This window comes from Ambystoma mexicanum, chromosome 6p (assembly GCF_040938575.1).
Source record: "Ambystoma mexicanum isolate Mex_15411 chromosome 6p, UKY_AmexF1_1, whole genome shotgun sequence".
In the NCBI taxonomy this organism is placed as follows: domain Eukaryota; kingdom Metazoa; phylum Chordata; class Amphibia; order Caudata; family Ambystomatidae; genus Ambystoma; species Ambystoma mexicanum.
This window is the reverse complement of record NC_090935.1, coordinates 374,701,173-374,726,973: the sequence shown is the minus strand read 5'-3', so window position 1 is coordinate 374,726,973 and position 25,801 is coordinate 374,701,173. Positions and strand designations below refer to the sequence as shown.

At 47.8% G+C, this 25,801-nt stretch overlaps 1 protein-coding gene across 3 annotated transcripts in view; it reads right to left on the bottom strand.

The window, feature by feature from the left end:
* WDR70 (WD repeat domain 70) overlaps positions 1 to 25,801 on the bottom strand; it is a 2,341,596-nt gene that overhangs the window by 1,062,244 nt on the left and 1,253,551 nt on the right. The window lies entirely within an intron of this gene.

Below are 25,801 nucleotides of genomic sequence, written 5' to 3'. Positions count from 1 at the left end.
CGGAAGAGCGGAGGAGTGCCCCACCTCATGCGCCCCACCTCATGCGCCCTGGATAACCTCTAACTACTGAAACAACGACTCCCCTGGGCACAACTCACCCTAAAACACCACTCTGGGCTATTTAAGAGAGCGGCCTTGAACTTCACCCCTCCAGACTCAGGACTCCGGGGCAACCACTATTACGCCCCCAACATGGCCGCCAAAAAAACCAGGGCCGCCACCATGGACTCCTTTGTCTCAGCCAGGGCTAAGACTCCCACCCAAGCCAGGGCCAGCTCTACCGAAACCATTCGCTCGCAAGAGTCGGACCCCAAAGATAACCACTCCCAGATAATGGATGCAATTGCCTCACTAAAGACCCACATAGACTCCAAGATAGACGAGTTTAAAATTGACATACAACTCATCCGCCAAGATGCCCGCAACCTAACGGAAAGGGTGACGGCCATGGAGAAAGCTACAGAGGTGGGGTCCGCGGCCGCGGCGACCCTGCAATCTGAAGTTTCGGACCTAAAAAGGAAAGTCACATTCCTAGAAGAGAGGGCGGAGGAGGCCGAGGGTCGGGCCAGACGAGGGAACATCAGAATCTTAGGTATCCCGGAGGGAAATGAAGGCCTAAATACCACGTCCTATGTTGAAACCCTGCTGCTGCAGGAGGTTGGGGCCGGCAGGCTGACCCAGGGGTTTTCGGTGGAGAGAGCCCACAGGTCCCTACAGAAACGACCACCCCCTGGATCGCACCCACGGCCAATTATAGCCAAGATACTAAACTTTCAGGACAGGGAAACCATATTAAGATATTCCAGGGAAACTGGCCCCATTATACAGGGCGAAGCTAAGATTTCCATATACCCGGACTACACCCAGAAAGTACAAAGAGAGAGGAACTCGTTTGTTCCGATCAAAGCAAGGCTTCGCCAACTGAACCTTAAATACAGATTGCTGTACCCGTCCCGCCTGAAAGTTATTCACAAAGGGAGGGCAATCTTCCTCGAGAATCCGGAAGCGGCCAACATGTGGCTAGAGGACAATAACCTTGCCGACGGTGCAGATAACCCTGGTGGGGAAGACTGAACCTCGGGGGAGCAGAGCCGGACCCCAGGGACCCTCCACACCGTCCACACATGAAGCACAAATAGCCGGACCCAAGCAGGTAACCCAATTAACAGTATATCGTATGGAAACGACCCTCGTTTGGCCTCGCCACCTCGCAGCAACCCCGCCCCCAGCGAAAGAACCACCGGGCGAGTTTCTGCCCGACCCAACTCGCGCCCGACTCCCGGATGGGCACAGACGGCGCGAGAGCGCCTGAGCACCGCGACACAGTTGTAGTTGCTGGGCGCACCAGTTTGAGTTATGTTATTAGTTTAGTTAGTACCATAGTCTTCGTTCTACTGATGCTTGAAAACACTGAGATGGCCACAGGAAACGCTTCAAGAATCGACGAATCAGAGGCCTATCACTTACAACTTACCAATCACGCTTTGATGCCACACTGGGCAGCAGCGCCTGCCCCTCACGCTAAACTCGGAACACCACACCAATGGCATCACAACTCAATGTCATGACGTGGAACGTAAGGGGAATGGGTTCGTACCTCAGGAGGAACCGCATACAGTCCTATCTCAGGAGGAAGAAAGTCTCGATAGCGATGTTACAGGAGACACACCTCACCGGGGACGCTCTATCTAAACTGGCAGACCGATGGGAGGGAACTGTGAGAGGATCCCCATATTCCAAATACGCAAGGGGTGTGTTAATATGGATAAACCCAAATGTGCCCTTTCAACTACATGGATGTGAATCTGACAAGGACGGCAGATACGTAATAATGTGGGGAACTATGGAACAGACCCCGATTTGCTTAGCTAACACATATTTCCCGCAACACGGAATCCCGTCGTACCTCAACACATTGAGCCCCAAGCTGGCACTCCACCGGGGCCAAACCTTCCTGTGGGGAGGAGACTTTAACTGTGTTCTGGACACAACCATGGACAGATCGCTTCCTCCCCCCCAATCAAGCAACCCTGCAACCCGTGCCATGGAAGAAACACTAGACCAACTCAACCTAGTAGACATCTGGAGGATGCAACACCCATCCGTTAGGAGTTATTCCCATTACTCAGCCCCACACAACGTCCACACAAGGATAGATTACTTGTTTATTGACCGTGACGAAGCCCCGCTGGCGGTAACCACAGAGTATCTGGGGAGAACTATTTCCGATCACTCCCCGTTAATTATGCAATGGAGGCAGAGAGGACCCAGACCCCCGATCCCCATGTGGAGAATGCCTTCCGCGACGCTAGAGGATCCACAGTTCAGAGAGGACCTTGCCGAGAAACTAGAGGAGTACGTCGATATCAATAAGGGATCCGTCTCCACTTGGAGCACACTGTGGGAGGCCATGAAGGTGGTCACCAGAGGAGAAATCATATCTAGAGCTGGTGGCACCCGCAGGCAACTAAAGACATCACTTGAGGCCCAGGAATCAGAGATCACCCGCCTGGAGTCCACTCTTGATACCTCCCCGGGAGTCGAAACGGAACTGAAAACGGCCCGAGAGAAATGTCAGCTCTCCTGGGACAGACTTGAAAAATTTGACTTTGCCACATACACCGCTCGATCCCATAAGGAATCGGACAAACCGGGTAAGCTGCTGGCTTGGTTATGCAGAAGAGAGCACCCTAAACACTTGCCAACAGAGATAATAGATGCAGAGGGTACATCCCACAGGACGCAGATGGGGATCAACAAAGCATTTGCCGAGTTCTACTCAAAACTATATGCTCATGAAGCCCGAATCCCCACCACTGAAATAATAGACACCCTGGGTGAGATCGACATACCCCAAATAACCAGCGAACAGAGAACCGAACTAGACATGGACATTACTCCCGATGATGTAAGATGGGCCATCAGGTCGCTCGCCACCTCTAAGACCCCAGGTAGCGACGGACTTACGCCAGAATTCTATAAAGCATACGAACCCATTCTCACCCCCATCCTACACGAAGTCTACCAGGAAGCTTACACAAATGGGATCCTCCCCAACACCATGAGAGAAACCATAATCATCCCCATGCTTAAACCCCATAAACCACCCACTGATTGCGACTCGTACCGACCCCTGGCCATGCTCAATTATGATAGCAAGATCCTCACCTCAATACTGGCCAGCAGACTAGCTAGAGTGCTAGGGTCCATAATCCATGAAGATCAGAACGGATTTGTCCCAGGTCGCAACACCACAGCCAACCTGAGGAGGCTCCAACACATCATGGCCGAAACTCACGACTCGGAGGAAGAACTAGCGATACTGTCACTTGACGCCATTAAGGCTTTTGACTCCATCTACTGGGAGTGGCTGGTGGAGGCCCTGCGGGCCTTTGGTTTCGGAAATGGTTTCATCAGATGGGTCCAGGTTCTCTACAACTCCCCTGTGGCCAGGGTCAAGACAGGCGGCACAGTCTCAGAATCCTGGAAAATACAGAGGGGCACGAGACAAGGATGCCCACTCTCGCCCATGCTGTACATACTGGGACTGGAACCGATTGCCTTATACTTTCGTCAGCAACTCTTTGATGCCGGCATTAAGGTGGGCAACGCCTATAACATAATATCACTGTAGGCTGATGACGTTCTCTTGTACCTAAAAGACCCTGAGTTCAATGCATTGACAGCTCTGGAGGTACTCGACAACTACGCGAGATACTCCGGAATCCAATTTAGTAGACACAAATCCTCAGCATTCCCCCTGGCCGGATTGAGAGACATCTCAGCGGAGGACCTTCCAATCATAGGGATAAAATGGCAACTCGAGAAGTTCAGATACCTGGGGATTAATCTCAGCCACACCCCACAGCTCACACATGAGCACAACACAGAAGCAGCCGTCACCAACCTCCGACGGTCCGTAAAATTCTGGTCTAAACTCCCACTGGCAATGGTGGGGAGAGCGGCGATAGTTAAAATGATAATCCTCCCTCGCTTCTTATACTTCTTCGTGAACATTTGCCATTACATACGGCCCCCCTTCTTCAGGAAATTGGAAGCTATTATCAAGGACTTTTTATGGGGACCCCACAGGCATAAGTTGTCACTGGCCACACTAACCCTTCCACATAAAGAGGGTGGAATCAAACTTCCAGATTTCCAGCTCTACTACTTGGCCGCCCAGCTCAGTCACATCACAAGATGGCTGTCAGACGAATCTTCAGCTGAACTGGGGCTGCTGAAGCAACACCACACCAACCTAACCCCCAAGGAAACCCTGTGGGATCCCCTCAGCCGCTCTCCGGAAACCCCCATGGTTGTCGGGCTTGGCAGACAGATATGGACCAGGACTTGCCACATCAGGAAGGTGCAACACCCATACTCTTCGGACCATCCCATAATGGCTGATGCGTGCGAGAAGGAGGCAGACCTCCCCATAGCAAGGAAGTGGGAGGAAGCCGCGATATACACATGGGGAGACATGTTTGAAGATGGAGTGTTCAGGGACTTTGAATCGATCCAGGAAATCGAAGGGCTGCCCAAAGGCCAGTTCCTTTGGTACCATAGGCTCAAACGTACCGCCAAGAATCAGTGGCCCACCTGGCCAGAGGAACCTACCTCGGACCCTCTACTACAAGAAATGTATGACCTCTCTGATGGATGGAGACCTGTCTCCAGGTTATACAACAGGCTCATCGACAAACCAAACCCTAAGGGAGCGACACTGAGGGCGAAATGGGAAGCAGACTTCGCAGCCCCGCTCACTGATAAAGAATGGGAAAGAGCACTAATATTCCCCAAGAATGTCTCGAGAAACTCCAGATTTGGCCAGATACAATTGAACGTCCTTTATCGAACTTACATGACCCCCCACAGGGTTGCCTCGTTCAACGCGAAGGTTCCACCGGTATGCCCATGGTGCGGGAACGACAGGGCAGACATGATTCACATGTTCTGGTCCTGCACCAAAGTGACGACACTCTGGTCGAAAGCCAAGCAATCCTGTAGAGACGCCGGTATGGAGCGATACGAATGGTCACCAGGAGAGTGCCTATTGGGTACATACCCCAGACCGAGTAAGTTCAAACACCTCGTGAAACTGATGGACATTTCATGTATACTTGTCAAAAGAACTATAGCGATGGCCTGGAAGACACCAGCGGGCCCTAGACACGAGCGATGGTTTAACGAAATGGCGAGGTGGACGACGGCAGAGACCAGAGCCTGGCAGGAAGGAACTACATCCAGTGGAGAAGCCACAAGCGGCTCCTTGGTCGCTTGGAGGGCCCTTCTAACGGGCATGCACTTCGACGCGGACCATAAGCCCCCTTGAACACCTGTTGCGGTTCCCAATGACAGGCCCCCACTATTACAAAGTATATGCCTCTTGCAGCTGTTCCCCCCCACTTCCTGAGAAGCCATACTCTGGACTGAACCACCATCACGAACTTCACTTACTACATTATACGAAGACTATCGTTGTTTAGGATAAGTTTCCTCTTGTTTTTTTTCCTTTCTTTCTTTCTCCCCATCTTATTCTCTCTTTCTCTCTTCTTCACTTGTTTAATTCACGAGTTTGTAATGTCTTATCTTATCACGAAAACCAATAAAAATACTTTAAAAAAAAAAAAAAAAGATATCTACCCCAATGGCAAATTCATAACATTAGAGGAATCTAAAGTTAGGATGGGGAGGGATCAATTGAAAATACTACAATATCATCGGATGCGGATGGCCTTTAAAGCCAGATGGCCTCTGTTCCCCGACAAACCACCCCCACACCTCACGGCTTTGTCTACTCAAGAGGGAGTCAGTGTCTCGGGGCTCTATGCAGTTGTGCAGGCAAAATGCCAACGACGAACAAGATTAAACTCTCATGGGAGGCTGATCTAGGAACCACCATTTCAGATAAGCCGTGGGAAAGATACTGTGACCCGACCAAAAGGTTGTCCATTAATGCAGGCCTCCGCCAGATTCAATTTAAGGTATTAAATAAGCTGCACTACACACCCGAGAAGATGGCTAAATTCACACGAGATAGTTCTGACAGCTGCCAGAAATGTGGGAGCGAACATGCTGACTCATTCCATATGTATTGGAGCAGCCCCACACATACACAGGTTCTGGGGTGAAGTAGCAACTATCCTAGTAGAAATCACACAAATCCCAGCAGACTTAACGCCCCAAAAATACCTATTCGGGGACATTGGTAAGACCTCTGAGGTGACCAGACGATTATTCAATGTAGCATGCATAGTGGCTAAAAAATGTATATTACAGCAATGGAAGAGTACACACGCACCGCGTGCAAATCACTTTCTTGAAGAACTGTCTTATGTCAATTAATGTGAGGAACAGTATGTAATGTCACTCCCGAGGTCATGCAAGCCTAAAGACATCTGGGCTCCGTTCAGAGTATACCTGTGCAAATCGGGGTCGGCTAGTAGCAGCCCGGCTGGACCTGGAAATGCATTGACTGTGTAGACTATAAATGTTTTTATTGTGTTCCGATATTTTGATAACCAAATTATTGAATTGTATGTAATGTTATGTTGAGGAGGCAACGTGCATCACCAACAATTAATAACGTTTTTTTTTAAAAAAAGAAATACTGGAAGCAACACCATTACCACTCACCTTTCGACACAACATTTTATAAGTGACACAGGTGGAAAGGTGTGAAGATATGTGTATTGGGAGGGTGTAACCATATATTATTGTGCAAACATTTCTGTACATAGGGCATCTGGGTGACAGAAATTGGGCTGACGGCACTAATGCATATGAGATGGGCCAGAGCCTCCCCTAGCCAATGCAAGTGGTTTGGAGTACCTTTCTCCATAACGTTCCTTGGCAGCTTAAACAAATGCATCCATATGGACGTACGTGCCGTGATGGAGCACCTACGAAAGAACACATTAGGGCCTGAAACGTAGCATGCCACATTGTGCAAAAAGAGAGTAAATTTGCAAAGAAAAGACTAACATTTAAAAATGTGCCCAGTAGTTTTATTTTACAATAAAGTGAGCGAAATCATCGCCCTATACAAGTAGTAAAGTAGCTTTGTTTCACAATGAACTGCGCGAAAAGATTTTTCTATAGAAGTATTAAGTTTGTCTCTTTGGTCAACAATGATAATGTTGTTTTTCTCCACACACACAGAAAGTAAGTGTTGCCGCCACAATAGTCGTTTTCCTCCCACATTGATGTGCAAGACGACGTCAACCGCTGTGATCTACAGCACCAGAAAGGATGGACGGTTACTTCTTATAGCGACAGCAGCGTAGGGACACAAAGGGCCCACACGATCATGCCAGTGAATTATGATGCTCAGACAGCCGGTTAAAAACAGTTACATTTGACGGTTAAAGAACCTGTCACTTGGCATCTGTAATCCGTGACAATCACAATAGGGAAGAAAGTATCTGAGGAGGAAATGTGAATTAAAAGATGTATGAATACACAACCTTTGGATAAACCACAGTTGTACTACATAACATTTTCAGTAAAAAATGTATTCAATAGGAGGAAATGTAGTGGGACCCTAGGGACGGCGACAATGTGCAATGTCCATAATTGGAAAAATAAATCGAACGGCACAGAAAGCTGTAACGTTGTTATTAATAATACAATTTATCTTTGGAAGTAGTTGCACGGTGGAAGGGGAAATAAAAAGTGTCTCACTGCACAACCTGTGCACAAAAAAAAAATTGTAACACATACCTTTCTTATTAAATATTATTTTAATTTGGGGAAATGTAGTGGCACCCTACAAACGGCGACAATGTGCAATGTCCATAATAGGGAAAAAAATGCAACGGCACATAAAACTTGTAAATCATTAGGGAAAATATATATATATGTTTTTACAAATTAAAACATAACGTCAATTCGGAATATAGGCAGCAAAAATACACTTACATGATGTGGAGCGCCTCCATTGCGTTCGCTGTAGTCAGACATTTTTGTATCTGGAAGACTGCCTGTTCGGGAACTAATTTCTCATGGTCGGTGCAAATGTTTTTGAAGCATAATCTTATCAAACGATATGTTTTCCAAATGGTTACTCGCTACATTCTTTCTACTCTTTCCCTGTACCTCAAGGTTAATAAACAAAGGACCCTAATGGGTGTCGACAAATATGCGGCCGTACTGAGCTCATGCTGAAAAGAGAAAATGCAGTGGCCTTCACTCGGAATGCATTCTCATTTTGCAACAACATATCAGCATCTATTTATTAGAACCGCTACTGGCGTACACGTGCAGACGGGCTGTGTGTACAAAATAGAGCAGGTGGCTGCCTCAGATCCCCGCCACTCTGACCGCAGTAATGTTGTTTATGGATTGTAAAATGGACGAAGTAAGTTAATTTCGTACAATGAGTAGCCAGTCCCACTGTACCGTATGACAGTGCAAACAAGAATACTTCAATGTTTGACTTTCTACTACCACGTCTCATTAACGCTCACCTTTCGAAACAGTGTTCCATAAGTGTTATAAGTGCATTGGTGTATTCTTCATTTACGTATGTTAGCGTCGATGTTCGCGTTCAACAGAAAACCAAGTAAACATGAAGGACGTATCGAAAGATTACGACGCGCTTCACGCTGTGCCACAACCAATCGGTGAAAGCGCAACATGGTCGCGGCCAGCACGCCACGGAATAGCCAATTGCAATGTTCTCCACGGAGTTAACAGGGAAGTGTGACCGCGGAGCGGTCATAGATATCACTTATATTTAGAGACATACTTTTTGATCGTTTTTAAGGGAACTACTGGATGGATTGTCAATTTGCAAAAGCACGCTTTCACACCCAAGCCCCTGCCACTGCCTCAAATTTGGTGCAAATCCATCCAGCGGTTTTGCCTGTAGCCGTGCACAAAGTTTTCCCTGATTCAGTCTATGGGGGAAAAAATGTTTTGGGATCACACCTATAACTTTGCCCCGCCTGGACTAAACATCGCCATAATTCAGAGTGGGCCATATACTTTTTTGCAAAGTTTGGTGAGGATTCGTCCAGGGGGAGCGAAGTTATAAGCCGCCCAAAAAGTGCTCTTCCTAAGGAAACAGCAACTACCGTGGCCGTGTAATACACACACACATATATATATATACACACACACACATATATATATTATTTATATATTATATACAAATTAATATGCAACTGGAGTAGGGGCGAATAGGCAATACATTGCAGCAATCTCATAACAAAAAAGAAATGTGTCTTAGTAGAAACAGATGCAAAAAGGGGCATATCAGCCACTATGGTCACACATGTGGATCAGGGGATCCGAGTGTCTCAACAGTACCTAGTTCTTGTTTTTGAGTGGTTCAACTGTGTCGAACCAGGCTTCTAGGAACTTTCATTGTAGCTTAAAGGGGTGAGACGTGTTGATCCAGGCAGCGGGTTGGCATCAGGTCAGGTTCGAAGGATAGCTCTTTCATTCAATGTTTGTTCAGTGCAGTTCAGTGAACACCAGGTTTAGTTTGACGATCAAGCTGTTTCAGGGCGATGGTTACTGGTGGGTCGAATCAGCACGTGACATGCTTCTAGCGGTGTGTTTCTAAGTCCTTGTCAGGTCTATGCAAAGGTCCTGGTGGTTCTATGCATTGCTCAAAGAGGCAGTGGTTCAAAGGCTTCTGCGGTGGTGAGCTGCTGTTCAAGATCAAGGTGCCATGAACGTTGATGGGGCGATGCGAAGTTGAACCATTTAGAAGGATATAAGCAGTGGAAGTTCAACATGTGCCAAAGGCAGCACCGTAGGTCCTGTGCCATTCAAAGGCTGTGAACACGGTCTAATCAGTTTGCGGATGGTTCAAAGCAGTGGAAACATGAGTCCAGCAGCTTTAGGCTTCTCAGGGTGCTGAGAGTCCCAATCTAGATGCTCTAGGAAAGTGGAGTCCTTGTTACTCTTCACTTCCAGTCCAAGAAGCCACACTGGCACCTGTAGGTGTTCCTTCACTTCCAGTGAGGACTCTGGTTCCAGTGAAGCTAATAGAGTGCAGAACTTGGTTCGCAGCATTTCACACCCAATGTTCTCCGGAGGCTGTGGGGTGAATATACAGCCCCAGAGTGACAGATTGAGCGGCCATGCAAGGTCCCATTGTAATAATGAAGCTGGCTGATGTGGATATCCATTGGAATATGCAGGCCAGTCCAAAATACTTATTTTCCAACATGAGGCCTAGTGAACGAAGGAAAATTTGCCTCCCTCAACTTTGTCAAAATGGAAAGGCACTCAGCTGAAGGAGAGTGTGCTGCAGAACTGTAATATTGCTAACTGTGTCCAATGGATTCCAAAAAGACATCTGGTGCTGCAGGTGCTCACTAGGAAAAGCACATTTTGACAGATTCAAACTGCAGCAGTACACACAGAAAAAGAGAAATGAAATGGTGTGCATTTGAAAATTATAAGGAATTGTATTTTACATTTAAAAGTGAAGCCAGGTGACATATTTAATTTGACACTGAGAAAGACACTTATTTTCTACAAACAGACATTTAAATGCAAAGGCCTACTTGTTGTAGAAGTGAAGAATAGTTTCCCATGTTAAATAATAGCCTATGTGTGGACAAGTCAAGAGGAACACTCATGTATTTTCAACCATCAGGTTAAAGAAATATATCAACACATGGACAAAAGCCCCACAGGCAATGTACAATGTTAAATGGAAACACATCTTTCGATATAAAATGCTATCTTTCTCAGAATTATGCATGTAACTGGCTGCTGCTGCTTCCCCCACTGAACTGCTGTGTATCTGGAAATGTGACCTCCAGATCCTTTGATTGAGGCCCACTAGGGTGACAGGCCTAGTTTTCAGTTTAAAATACAAAGAAACAAATAATTTGATCAGAATTGTGGAGGTTGCAGATAGGACAGCCAAGAGAAATGACCTTTAATGGCTGACTTGACACCAATAAATATCATTTCAGAGCTTTAATGGATCTTCACCACTGTGTAGAAACATGCATCTACTGATGAGCAGATGTTCAGATCACGTGACCGGGGAGAAATCATGAGGGGCGTGTTGGGAATATGAAACTACGACTTTCTATAGTTATGCATTGCTATTAACATTGGGCCGCTTTTTCTTGTATACAAAGAGAATCGTGCATCCCTGTTAGCTCATCCAGGACTCATATTAAAGATCACAAGAGGCTGTCAGTTCTATGTATCTCTTAATTTTCTGTGATATATAGAATTTGATTTGGGAGGAAAACCATGATCCTGACCTTCTCATACTTCCAAGGAAGTGGAAAGTTGGTGAGGTGATATATTGTGAAATTAATGTTTGAATTGTGAAGTAGCATATTGTTCACTATTTTGTCTCAGGAGCAAATTGCGAAAAATAATAGCTCCTCCCTCCCAAGAAGGTGGTGCCGAAATAAAATTAGTATTCCCTGACTCGCCATAAAATGTAGAATTCAGAAATATATATGTTTACACAGTTATCTGAAAAGAGAAGGTAGATGCCATGTAGTGAGATTTTTGGGAAAAAAACAAAATTTAAAAACATGTCATTTTGAAAAGATGCATCTTCCCCATTATCCATAATACAGACCTCTAAACTCCTTGCTCTATCAGTGGGCAGATTAGTGGGAGGGGGAGAAAGAGCAATGTCCAATACGTAGCATGGAAATATTCATAATATGTAAGTGTCAGCACAATACAATATCAGTTTTCAATCCAAAAAACGACAAGAAGGGGAAAAATGAGAGCAGACTTACAACAACAGAGAGCTGACAACCAGTAGAGCAGATAGATGGGAGACCCTAGACACTTGCTTGGGACTTTGGCCTGGAATATGGGAGCCCTATCAGAGAGAGGCATACAATCTGGCTGGAGGAACGTTGCTGTGAATAGAGACCAGAGGTGTGAGCTGCCTACCTATTCCTGAAAGAGTCTCTAAAATCTGGCTGGCCACCTGAGCTAAGAACAAAGGTATTTGTATTAAAAATTACAAATACAAATACCATATCATATCATAGGTCTCCCATGTAAGTAGATATATCCCAAAGCTATGAATTGTATGGGGAGCAACCTGCCTTAATCCCTTTCCATTGGTGGGGTGCGGGGGGGACACCACTGTGTAGACCCGGACCATATTTGAAAAAAATACCAACTAATTCCCTTAGAGAAAAACACCATATCCATTATAACCAGAAGGGTGAGGGGAAGATGTTTTAACCCATTCCTTTTCATTAGTGGGCACTTTTCCATTAGTGGGAGGAGGGATAATAGCGTTATACCCTTAGCTTATTTAACTAAAAACAATAATTTAATTAATTCCCACAGGGTCAGCTACCACGGGGTGATGTTTTAATCAAAATTTGAAAGTGCCAAAGATGATCCCAGTGCACAGTAAATGACTCTAGTCTTTACTATAATTGGGTAACCCTGCTGTTCCCTGTGAAAACTAATGGTCCCAAACACACTTTCCCGTTCATTCCAAATTCCCCAAACACTGCATTTCATTTGAATATGGTTTCTCCAAATGAGTTTCCCATTGAATTAATTTCCCTAACCTTGCCTTTCAAATAAAAGCCCAAACGAAATTCCCATTATATTCACACTCCCTGTACCTTGCCTTCAAACTAAGGGGTCATGTATAACTGATTCCTGGGGGTGGGGGTTGCTGGGAGAGAAGAGCATTGTGATAACCCAAGCAACCACTGTGTTTTTTTTTTAAATGTCCTATCTGTTAATGTGCAAAGAAATCCTATGTGTGTTTTGATTTAAAATCTTCAAATTCAACCAATGTTTGTTGTGGTAACTGAAAGTCTACTAAGAAAAACGTGTAAGTCAATTGATGCCCGTAATTTGCATTTGTGATTATTGTGTTGTGTCAGGGAGTTGGTGGCTGGAACATGTTTATTATTCATTGTAGTAAAATTTAAATCAACATACATATATATTTATTATTACTATACACCGGCCTAGTTCCTAGCTTATTGGTGGCACAGGTGTTATCCGCTGGATGGTATTATAGTTTGGAGGCCTCACAAAACTTCAATCTGCTAAGTGCTTTGTTGTGAGCCACCTTACTTTGGGGCGGGTGAATGGGGGGGGGGGGGGGGGAGAGGCTCCCTGGGTTGAGAGTGACCGTACAATAAACCGTGGCAGGGCAGAGCTCTCCTTTGTCTTGGATGCACCTGTCTTCATCTTTAAGGCAGAGGACTTTATATTGGACTACACTTCCATTAGGGTTTCAGGGAGGTGGTCTTCTTGGTGTCCAGAAAGAATCCAGGAATGTGTGGGGGATTCCTTTGTTTTAAAGGTAAAAGGACACAGGGGATTGGACAAAAGTCAGCCTACCATAAGGCATCCAAATCCCCACTGCTGTGACAAATGCCCTTTGACACCTTGCTTCATACCCAGAGTGCTTTGTTCCACAAGAAGTGGAGGGGACAGGAAGGAAAGAGCTCCACAGAAAAGCAAGAAACCCTTCTCGGTCCCCTTTCTATCCTCTCTAGCTAATCTAACCCTGCCACCTTACCCTGCCTGCAGACTGAGTCACCCTGGAATGAGGCTGGGATTTGTTATGTGTGTACCTCTGAAGTATGATTCAAAGGCTCTGGCTACCTGGCGAAAGCTCCTGGGCTTGAGAAGAGGTGTTACACATCCTCCAAGAGAATCAAAGGAGGGCAGCATTCTGACTTTTGTCTCAGTTGCTGAATTGGAAATAGGAAAGCTATGCATGAATCACGATAGCCTTCACAAACCTGACCGAGCTCACAAGGCTGACACTCGTATGATATCAATTTGATGTGGCTTTAATAATTACAAGCTTTTATCAGTCACCAAAACCAGGTATGACTTAGTCTTAAGAATTTACCCTTTCCACCGGGCGGGTAGAGCATAAATTATTATACGTTGTTTCACAGGTTCAGATGTTAGATGCAGCCTCTGCCTGCAGTCACTTTCAGCCAAAGTAGCTGCCAGAATGCACATGCACCCTTTGAACCTGCCCATTGACACTAAGAGCAGGTGTCGCAGACGTTACGAGACTGGTGCAGCAGGGCAGATGCATTCACTATGCTTTTGGCATGGAGGTTTAGGGGGTCCGATTAGCAGACCACACTTTCCGAGACCGAATTACCTGCATCATTGTATTATTTTATGAAAATCTAAATAGCTATTTCTTGGACAGCCTCACCAGATGGCAATTGGTCACAAAACAATAATAGCATACCACTAGCCAAGGCAACAGCTTCCTTTTTCTAGATATCTCATCTAGCAGCCATAGGAAGAGGGCAGGGTACAGAAGAGGTAGCTACACAATCCTTCACCTCTTGCACGCTGGATTCTAATCCAGGCTAGCTGCAAACACGCTTGAACACTCAAGATCTCAGCTAAGAGTTTGTCTCAAATGGTCAATGGAGCTGATGAAAGGTATCGTCAAGAACCTTTAAAACATCTTTTGAAAGGAGACCCCGCAGAAAATGTTTCCATGAATTCTCTCAGGCAAAGGAAGCAGTGTACAAGCAGGCATGTGTCCAACATTAGATCCCCTTCAGTCTCTCACTCAAATCAGTATCAATAAATTACTTGGAGGCCAATCTTAAATTTAATACATGGACCTATAGTAAAGGATTCACATGGTATTCATCACTCAGGGGTACAGAAAATTGGCAGCACCACAGGATGGTCATAGGTGACAGATTGTCAGAACAGATTAGTCCAGTTATCAGTTTACCATCTTGGCAAGTGCATTCTTACTTTCCTACCCACTACACAAAAGGTGCTAAGGTTTTAGATATCCATACCCTAAAAGTACCACTATTGTCTAATGGAACAAAGACTGGATTTAGAGGGAAAGCTTTTGCTTCCCCTGCTCCTTTTGTCAGGGGCCAATCTACAACAAAGACCATTCCTTGAATGAAGCTATCAGCTAATCACATCAACCAAACATCTGCTGGTGGCAGCAAAGGAAATGCTGCTATGCCAGAAGGCATTTGTGACTTAAACCGAGGATCCTCGTAAGTGCAGACACATACGTTTGTCACTGTGAAGAGAGCATGACTCCAACAGCATTGGATGCAGTGAGACAGAAGGTCCTGTCCCCGGTCCTGGGCCCAGCCACTCTCCACTTGCACTGCCTCCCTGGCAACCCCTGCACTGCGGGACTGTCTCTGTATCCCTACAGCCTCCCCTTCCCAGCACTTGTCTGCACTTACCTTGCACTTGCCACCAGCTGGCCCTCTTACTTATTTATTTTATTCTACTTACCTTGTACTGCACTCCCCCCGTCCCCTTCCCCTTGCACTTTCTCCCTTCCCCCTACCCCTGCACTTGCGCAATCTGAATGACACCTGGCCTAGTAAGATCGTTGTCTGTCTTCCCCTTGTTCCCCCCTCCCTGCCTCGTCGCGCCTTGAAACACTTGTGTATAGGCGCGTTACAAATGCCATATCATATCATATCAAACAAATACTATGCAGATAGTGAACCTCACAGGCAGATCATGTATGGTTCACATGATTGTCAAAGGATGGACGCTTTCTGACTTTGTCTCAGCTGCTGAAATTCAGTTAATGACGTTATAAATGACTTATCACAGCATGATAATTTCCTGCTTGGTCATTAACCACCACTAGTCGGGGGGCTATGGCAAGTGAGCATCTTAGCAGCATGGAGGCCATTATAACAGGCGACAGCACGGGGCCTTCAGGGAGTCGGTATCATTTAAGCCATGCGAATACAAATAAGGGTGGAGTTCACAGATTACTTTCCCATATTTACTGCAGTAAATATACTTACACATTCCACAGTAGTATACATAGTGCCAAAAATAGATTGTGGATACTGCAACAGGTTTTGCTAAATATCAACCACATTTAATCCAATTAGCAATATGTATTCCCATAATCATCAGGTACATGCATTGTCCTAGCACAGTGCTGGTAAAGGAAACAAGCATTGACAACTAAACAGTTTGCACTTTTGTGCAGGCCTGGGAAAGGCATTTGCTAGGCACTGCCATACTGGTACTAAATGAACTGGCTAATAATGATAGCAATTGTAATTTAGTGCAAGTATCTGGCCATTTAATAGCAGTGTCTGGTAAATGTCTATACACAAACCAAAACTGTTGACTTTGCCAGTGCTTGTTTTTACAGGACTTCAGCGAAGGACACACACTGGTTATAATTGAAGTGGCTGAAGGCAGACCAGCGTAAGGCATTTTTATTACACCAGTAGCTCGTTTAGAGCTTCAATTAAGCCATTAATTCTCAGAATACTGCTTGGAAATATTAGTCAGGCACTTTGACTGCAAAGGTTGAAGTTATGGCTTGACAGGCTATCTCAAAGAGACCCTAGTAGGATGTGTATTGGGTGGAAAGGGGCCAGAGGTTTGGGGGAAATACACTTTATTCCCCTCCTCATAAGCCATTTCCCCTGGCTGTACTCTAATGGAATAGTTTCGTCTTATAGGTGGCACGATAGTGCCACCTTATAACCAAAACTAAAAATGACTGTGAATCGAGCCGGGGGAGCAGTGTGTAATCTTGATGGGGCCAATCCAGGGGTGGAGTCATGGCAGGCATGTGGGCGTCTTAAAAAAATAAATAAAAAAAGAACTAAAGTAAAATAACACTTGGTTTTGCAGAGATGACATAAAAGGTGCACACATCACATAATAAAACCAAATTGACCATATAGAACTACCAGCCTGCAATGTAATATGGGCCTAAAGCAAATATAACTTGAATTTTAAACTTAACTTAATATGAAGCGTGAAACAAACAGTGAAAGAAACTGCATTCGCACCCAGGGAAGGGCGTTCAGCCAATTAAGTGGTGCAACAGCAGGCGAGAATAGACATCCTCCGCCTGCTGTTACAGCTACCAGAGGCCCTTTCCTGGGTGGCACCATTTTTGTAAAGAAACGATGTGGGGTCCCTGTTGCCCCCACCAACCTCTCAAAACAATCCAAACTACTTCCTCCCCAGTTAAGTGTCATACTGGAGCTTAGGGCTTCGGTCGTGGCGCTCCTCCAGTCTCCCGGCACCATACAAATGGAAAAGAGACATAGTCCCTTTTCGTTATGGCTGCGTCCATCTCTGTTTCTTTTTTCCCCTCCGGAGATAATCTTATGAGGAAAATAAAATAAACCATTCACACCACGGTTAAACCTGGGTGTGCGAATGGCTATCACCCCCGCTGCGAGTGGCGGTCCCACAGCCCTCGCTACGTTGGCTCGGGCGGGCAGGCCATTATCTCCCATGGCCGCTCCCCCACAGTGGGGGTTAAAGCCATATTATATGATCACTCCCTTGTGTTCATTGTTTCTTGCAGAATTCAGCTTAATGTGCCTCTCTCATGTGTAAATACTGACCATCCTGACCTCATCAGGTATCCCTACAAAATATTCCCACCAAAAATATCATCATACATATGGCCGTTTCTCTCGCCATAGGCTATATTTTTGGGGGTGTGGGGGTGGCGGGTGTTTCCCCCGCATGGTCCATGGGTAAATATTGCCGCAAAAATATGGCGATCTTTTTGTATCGCAATATTTTTGCGGGGATATTAAGGCATGGAACCCCTCATAAGAGTCACTAGCTCCTCCCAATCTCCCACCGTTGCTTTCTCAGCAGCCATTACATGTAGCTTATATACGTTTGTTGGAATGCAGTTTCGGCCACTAAAAGGCGACCAGTGCGTAACAAATTAGTCCTTAGCAAAGCGACATCTATGGCAAGGGCTGTTAATGGCCGATCCTACCCGCCAACACAGGAAATAAAGCTATTATCACCACAGCATGTTCTGCAGAGAGCTAAATGTGTTTCCCGCCCAAAAAAGCAAATAAAAATGTCTCCTTTGATGAAGGTCACATGTAGCCATTAGACCCTTCATCAAAGGGAAAGTTTGCCCTAACAAATCTGACCGCCTTAAGAGCGTGACTGTCTATATTAGCTACTCTTAGGGAAGATTTTTCTATTTGAATTTTCTCAACCTGGAATTTCAAGAGAAACCCCAGCAGTTGTGTCTTTATCTTGAACCCTTGCCTGAATTGCAATGTAGGTCAAACCTTTTTCACTTTACTAACCTTCTCTGCTCATTTATTTTGGGGGTACTTGTTGGATCTTAAAGCTACCAGTGCAGGGCGACTGTTTCATTCAGTCATGCTTTCTGTTTTGTTTCAGTGTAGCCCGCACCACTTTATATTTGAGTGCTGTAGGGATACTGTGTATCCATTCTTCATGTGTAGGGCAATACACTATGTATTTTTGATGTGCCTAGGACAGCCTAGGAGATCCTTAACTTGTGGCCCTGCAACGTCGTTACTTTTACTTCTGCTCGCCACTGCACTGTTTCGGCCTGCTGATCCTTGAATGGGGGTTGCGTTGCTTCTCTTCATTTACTGTGCTCTTGTTGTCCAATCTCATTGAAGGTACGACTGTGGCTGCAGTCCTGAGATGTGCGGTTGCAAGTCTGTTGGAGCCGTTCCAGAAACAGATAGATATCGGAACTGTTGTGCAGCCTGACACAATCCAGACACCATCCTGTGAACCCTGGACCCTCATTGACGGAATCAATCAGTGAAGTAACTGTCACCAGCGATTATGGATGCCTTAGGTGTGGTCATCTACAAAATTTGAGTAAGGGGTGCAAGAGTACTTCACTTACCTGTCCCTTGTCACATAGTTATTGTATGAACGCAAAATTACTCCCTAGTTTGGCTGTGATCGTTAACGTTCTAGCGAATCAGATACTAATCTGACCACTGGCTCTTTTATTACATTGCAGAGTTAATTACATACAGACTACAGAAGGACTGTATGAGTACCTGCCTTATAGCTTATAAACTATAAATTACTCACCGTAGTGACTAACATACACTTAGTCCTTAGTCCTCTGCGCTGCCCTGACTCCGCCCTCTGGCGCCACACCTAAGTCCCCATAGACGTATCGACAATAGATTAACATTGCCTAATGACACCAGTTTTATTAGGGGGGAGGATGGTGGGACGCATGGAGGAAAGACGACGAAGGACTAAGAGTATGTTAGTCACTACAGTGAGTAACTAATAATCACTCTTACGTCCTGTCCCCTTTCTTCCATACTATATGGACGATTACAACTGGGTGTAGCCCCAGGGTGGAGAGGAAACCCTCCTTAAGCAAACAGGTATCTAGGAACCGCACGTCCGAAAGCCGCGTCTGATCTAGAGCCGGCGTCCAAACAGTAAAGCTTACAAGAAATCGAGGGGGTGGCCCAAGTGGCCGCCCTGCTTATAACTTGCCAGGGGACCTGCCGTTGAAATGCGATGGCCGTGGCCTTGGCTCCGACGGCATGGGCGTGCATGTTAGCCCGAAGTGGTTTATGCTGCCCCTCATATGCTTCCTTGATGGCCAAGACCATCAATCGTGCTATAGAGGCCTTGGATGTCGGATACCCAGGCCTTGACCCACCGAAGGTGACAAACAGTGCGTCGGGCTAGCGGAAGCTCTTGGTCCTGTCCAAGTAGAACTTAAGAGCACGCTTGACATAAAGGCAGTGCAGAACCTTCTGAGCCTCGTCCTTTGGTTCAGCAAAGAAAGGAGGCAGAACTATTTCCTCGTTTAGATGGAAAGCGGAAGTTACCTTAGGTAGAAACGCTGGACTACCTTATCCGCAGGACTACCTTATCTTTGTGGAAAGTAGTATAGGTTTCTGAGCCGACCAGCGCCTGGATTTCGCTGACCCTGCAAGCCGAAGTCAGGCCGACTAGCAAGGCCGTCTTAATGGTGACAAGCCTGATGTCCGCCAACGCATTGACTCAAATGGATTGTGCGCCATGGTGCCCAACACTACGTTGAGGACCCACAAAGGGTGTGGCCTCTTGATGGGCAGGTAGGGTCTGGAGAGACCTGTAAAATGCTTTTTGACAATAGGGTTGGCAGAGGAAAATACTGCTTCCTCTGAATTCCTGTAGGCCCCAATAGCCGCCAAGTAAGTGCAGCAAGTGTTCACCTGGACGCCAGAGTGAGCAAGGTGCGCAGAGAAGAAGAGCATGTCATCCAACGTACATGCAAAGGGGTCGATCTCCTTAGAGGCTGCCCAGTGACAGAACCTGGTCCACTTACTCTTATACTGGGTCCTGGTAGCCTTATTCCTTGCACCCTGTAGGATCTCCAGGTTTGCCTGTGAGATGCTGAGGTGCCCTAACGTGACCTGCTCAGGAACAACACTGTGAGGGCTAACTTCTGTGGTGCGGGGTGGATGACCCTGTCCCCTGTTACGCCAGAAGATGTGCTGGGCATGTCCGAGGGGCTGAGCAGCTCCGAGAACCATGGCCTGGCTGGCTACCATGGAGCTAACAGAATGATGCTGAGGTGGTAAGACTCCTTTATCTTGAATATCACCCTGTGGATCAGCGGTGTGGGTGGGAAGGCGTATGCTGTCATGCCGGTCCACTTAACCTGAAATCGTCGCCCTGGGAGCCGAGGCCCTGGCGCTGCCAGGATGCAAACTGTGTGCACTTCCTGTTATCCCAGGAGGCAAAGAGATCCACCTGTGGGTGCCCGTATCTGCTGAAGATCTCCCGCAGCACCTGGTCGTTCAATTGCCACTCGTAAATGTCCGCTCCCAGTCTGCTGAGTCTGTCCACCTCCAAATTGGATTCCCCCAGAAGGTGGACGGGCCTGAGGTCGATGTTCTCCAGGGCCCATTCTCACATGCTGACTGCTAGTCTGCACAATGCAGGGGGATCTGGAACCTCCCTGCTTGTTGACATAGAACATGTTAGTGGAGTTGTCTGTCTGAGGACGACCTTGCCCCCAATAACCAGAAGGAAAACCCTGAGAGCTAGCCAGATGGCCTTTAGTTCCAGCCAATTTATGTGGTACTCCTGCTCCGGCCGGGTCTGGACTCCATGGACGCTGTGGTTGTCCAGAGTGGCCCCCCCAGCCCTCGAGAGAGGAGTCCGTAGAGATGGTGACATGCAGGGTCGGCTGCCGGAAGGGTTTGCCCGTCCGTAGGTTGCAGTCCCTGGACCACCATTTGAGGTCCGAGTGAAGAGAAGGAGGAGCGTTGATCAGCTCTGCCTGAGAGCCCCGCTCCTGGTTCCATGATGCTGCGAAGTGCGGCTGTATCCTCCTCATCCTGAGTCTCGTGTGGGGGGCGGCCAAAAGGACCGCTGCCATGAGACCCAGTAGGTGTTGGTACCACCAGGCCAATGTCACTTCTCTGCTGAGAAAGCGAGCAGTGGCCCTCTTGATGGCCGTGATCTTGTCCTCCAAGGGGAACACCATCTCGGTGTCTGTGTCCCAGATGAGCCCCAGGAAAGTCAGCCTCTGAGTAGGCTGCAGCTGTGACTTCTTGAGATTGAGCGAAAAGCCCAGATCGCGGAGTGTGTTCATAAGAGCATGGGAAGTGTGGTGCACCGCTTACGGAGATGACGCCCTGATGAGCCAGTCATCGGGATACGGGTATATGTGGTGGCCCTGGGCCCCGAGGAGGGCGGCCACTGTATTAATCAGCCTGGTAAATACCCTGGGAGCCGAGTTGAGGCCGAAGGGAAGCACCTTGTATTGGAAAAGGTAGCCTATGATTCTGAATCATAGAAAAGAACGATGAGGCTGCCAAATCGGGACGTGTAGGTACGCGTCCTGCAGATCCAGGGAGCATATCCAGTCTCCCTTGCACAATGTCTCCGCTATAAGCACTGGCGTTACCATCTTAGGGAGAGGTAGGGAGAGGTTGAGGGTGGATAGCTCCAGCACAACTCTCAGGCCCGCCGGGTTCTTTTTCTGAATGGCGAAAATCCTGGAGTAGAATCCCAAGCCTTGCTGGGAGGCTGGGGCTTCCTCCACTGCCTGGCTCTCGACGAGTGACTGGATCTCTGTCAGAAGAGTTGCTGTCCCAACCTGGGGGAGCACAGTGGAGGAGGGAGGAGAGGGAAGGGATCAGTAGGCAGTACCCCTGAAGACTACAGAGAGGATCCAGGTGGCCGCGAAATTCTGATGCCAGAAGTGTGCGTGGAGAGCAAGCATGCCCCCCACTGGAGACAAGTGGACCCGGAGGGGCGTGTCATGCCTTCTTTCCCTCTGAGGTTGTTGCGGAGGAGGGGGACTGGAAAAAGCCCTTACTCCCCCCCGCCACTCCCCTTTTTGTTGCTTGCGCCGATGATGGGTCGGCGAACGGTCCAGCTGCCTGGATCTCCTTTCTTGGAAGCCGCAGAACCTTCTTTATGTATGCCCCTTGTCCTAGCACTGCTGTGACTGGATGTACATTTTGAGCGTTGCCCTTGTGAGGATGAAATGAAATGATTTTGTATTTATATCACGCTCGTACACAAGTGTTTCAGAGCACAACCAGGCAAAAAGGGAGGGGAGCAAGGGAGAAAAATAGAAACACAGCGATCTTACTAGGCCCAGTGACATTTAAGAAAGCGCAAGAGCATGGAAAAGGGAAATGGGGGAAAGTGGAAAGTGCGAGCCAGAGGAGAGAAAACAAATTAATATTAAATAAAATAAATAATAAATAAAGGTGATAAACCATGGTAGTGCCGCCAGCAAGTGGCAGGTGAAAGTTAGTCAGAAAGGTATATCTGATAAGTGCAGAAGAAATGTTGGGGGGACTGTATGGGTACAGATACAGAACCCTAGTGAAGACGGTGGCCTGGAGACAGTGCAGGAGGGTGGCAAGGTGAGCAGGTACCTGGGCCCGAATGACAGAGGGTGGCCAGGTGCACGATGCTAAGAAGAAAAAAATCAACAGGGGAGAAGGGGGGCAAAGGCAGAGGCAAAGATGGATAAACACTTTGGCGTTTGCAAGCTGTTTTTCTTTTTATCCATCTCCTCGTCTGTGGAGAAGTGAAAGAGGTCACCCCCCCCTCGAATGGCAGGTCCAAAATGCGTTCCTGGACATCCGGGTTGAACTTAGTAGCACGGAGCCAGGCCATTCTTCTCATATCCGTGGCAATGCAAGTGGTCCAGCCAGAGGTGTCAATGTGGGCCACAGTGGACGCCATGATGTCTTGTGCCACCCTCTTGGCCTCTGCCAGTCCCGCCTTGAATCGGGATTGGCTCTGCGCCGGAACCTCTGGGAGGAAGTCTGCAATTTCCCGCCAAAGCCTCTGGTTAATGGCTGCCAGCATGGCATCCCTGTTGGCCTAACGAAGATGCAGTGAAGCGTTGGAATAAAGCTTCTTCCCGTACGCCTCTAAGATCTTCTCCTCCTTGGCTGGTAGTGCCGCTGACGAGGAGGCCGAGGATGACGGCAGCTTGGAGTATAGTGATGCCGCAGCGATCACCGAAGAGTGTGGCTGAGGATGGGCAGATAGCAAGAGTGTATCCCCCTCCATTTGCCTGTACTTGGCGTCCAGGTGACGACTGACCGGTTGGACAGTGGGGCTTGAGCCACCCCTTTTTGGCCAGGGCGACAACAGCCTTCTGCATCGGGACCCCCGTTCTAGCAGCGGGCCATAATGTGAGAACCTCGGGAAGCACCCCCACTGCTGGTTGCTCGACGTCGGGTTGAGGAAGGCCCAAGTACTCTGCCTGCCCTGCATGACGTTCGTGGAAGGCCTTGGCTGGCGCTGGTGTGTCAGGGTCTCTTCCTCGCCCGTGTCCACCTGGGGATCCAGTCGGCCTGGCACCGGTGGAGGGGTGCTAGGAGCCGATGGCAGGGGTGAGGAGACCGAAGCCGGTGGCTGCAGCAGAGGCTGGTACCAAACCGCTTGCGCTATTGGCTGGGGGGCCAGAGTGGGCAGAGGGGGCATCCCTGAGAATGACCCCCATCCAAGGAGATCTCATGAGCCAGGGGAATTTCTCAAAGAGGCTGTCCTCACAGGCTGGGGTGTGGTAGGTGATATTGACAGGGTAGCGGGCGGCTGCTGGAGCGGTGGCATGCCCTGACCATATGGACGCAGCAGGAACCTGCTGTGCGCAAATGAAGGATAGGCTGTAGGCCATGTACCTGGTTGACACCAGTCCCACCTTGACACTCGTTCCTCCACCTGCTCCCTTCCATGGTGCAGTATCGGACGGGTGTCCATATTGTCTGGCATGTCGGCCATCTTGTCGAGCTGCCTTCCACGTGCCACTGTCCTGTTGCATGGCTCACTGGGCCCAGCCTCGTCAAGTACTTGAGTGTGGATCATGAGGCCTACCCTGCACCTCAGGTCGACACCTGGTAGGAGTTTCGCCCTTGGCGGAGTTGCCGGTAGTGCTGCATCATATAGGCACCCACTTGGACATGGTGCCGGTAAAAGGGTGTGGCCCCTCGAGAGAACACCAGGTAAAAGAACCTTCAGGTCCCTCAACACTGTCACCGAGAGGATCAACTGACTCCTCTGCCTTTCAACCAGTAGCTGGATTAGCCTCAGTACTTGTGCTAGTATGAGAACCTGAGAGGACCCTCCCGCTCGAGCGAGTCCTTGGGAAGGAGTCTCCCTTGTGGGGTGCGCTGGAAAAGAGTGGCCTTACCTTGGGCCTGGATCGATGTTTGACGAAGTCCTTCAGGTCCTCTGGAGCGACCTCTGGAAGAGCTCCCTCCACCTGGCAAGTCTGTTCTTCAGAGACCTCGAGGAAAGCATGTCACACGTGGTACAAGCTTGCCAGCCATGGTCGGGGCCAAGGCAACAAGGCAAAGGGTGTGGGGGTCTGAAGTAGGAAAGAGCCCTTCGCAGGATGGACACCTACTGAACCCCGTTGAAGTCGGCATGCGCCGGGGAGGAGGGCGACGCCCGAGGATCGAGTACCTGAATGAAAAAAAGACAAATAGACAGAATAAAAAGAAGTATCCGCGTGTGGAATTACATGGCCGAAGCTAAACCCAGGAGCGCTGGTGAATTCGAACCGTTCCCGTCGACACGGAAAAGGGGACTGGGATGTGGCACCAGAGGGCGGAGTCAGGGCAGCACATGCTCCCAGGGCTGCACCCCCACGTGCCTCCAAATTTAAAGCGGAAGACGTTTTTTTCCCGTGAAAAAGGTTCTATCTCCTGTACCTAGGATGGGACACCCTTGCAGTATGGAAGAAAGGGGACGGGACGTAAGCGTATGGGAAGCTTCGTCAGGGCGGGCCGGGCGACCGCAGGGGGAGAATGGTACCTGTAGCACCGGAGAGCCAGCAACACTCTCCCAACTTTTGGTGTCACTGACCCTGCAAGTAATTGCATTACCCTGCAGTTGAGGGAGAAGACTGGCTCCTTTTCCTAAATTTGGATTCCGGAAATAACATTTTTGCTGGTTATGAATTTGGAGTAATAACGCCCATCCACAGCACTCTCCGACCATAACTAGCCATATGGGACACCCGCCAAAAAAAAACAAATGCCCCCAGCCAAAGTAAATGCCCAATCAGCCATACCCAAAATGTCATGAGTGCTTTAAAGCATTAACTTTCCAGACCACAAAGGCCACGTCTTCAGACCGGTGTGTGCATGGCTTCCAACAGGTAATACAGTTAATGATCTTTGCATTAATGATTTCTCATGGTCCAATGCGTGTTATTGCTACCTATATCAGTTTAGAAAGCGCATGAGAGGTGTTTGAATCTTGCAAATTAAGATGCTCCTGGCAGGGCCAACACAGCTCGTTATTCTAGATTGGGTAGGAATGGCTCACAGGCTGAATCCCACGATCCAAGCATGCGTTCCGAGCAAATGTCAGTGACACTGCGAACATTCTTTAAGTTTCCTTATGCCCAAACACTTGCATTGAAGCGGTCGATTCAATGACTATTGTTAAATTGCAAAAAGTAACTAAAGGTGATCAAATATCTATCCCGATTTCATACATACATTATAGCGTGAGGTTTGGGATGGATGGGAAGAAGGCGCCTTTTATGGTAGGACTCTGC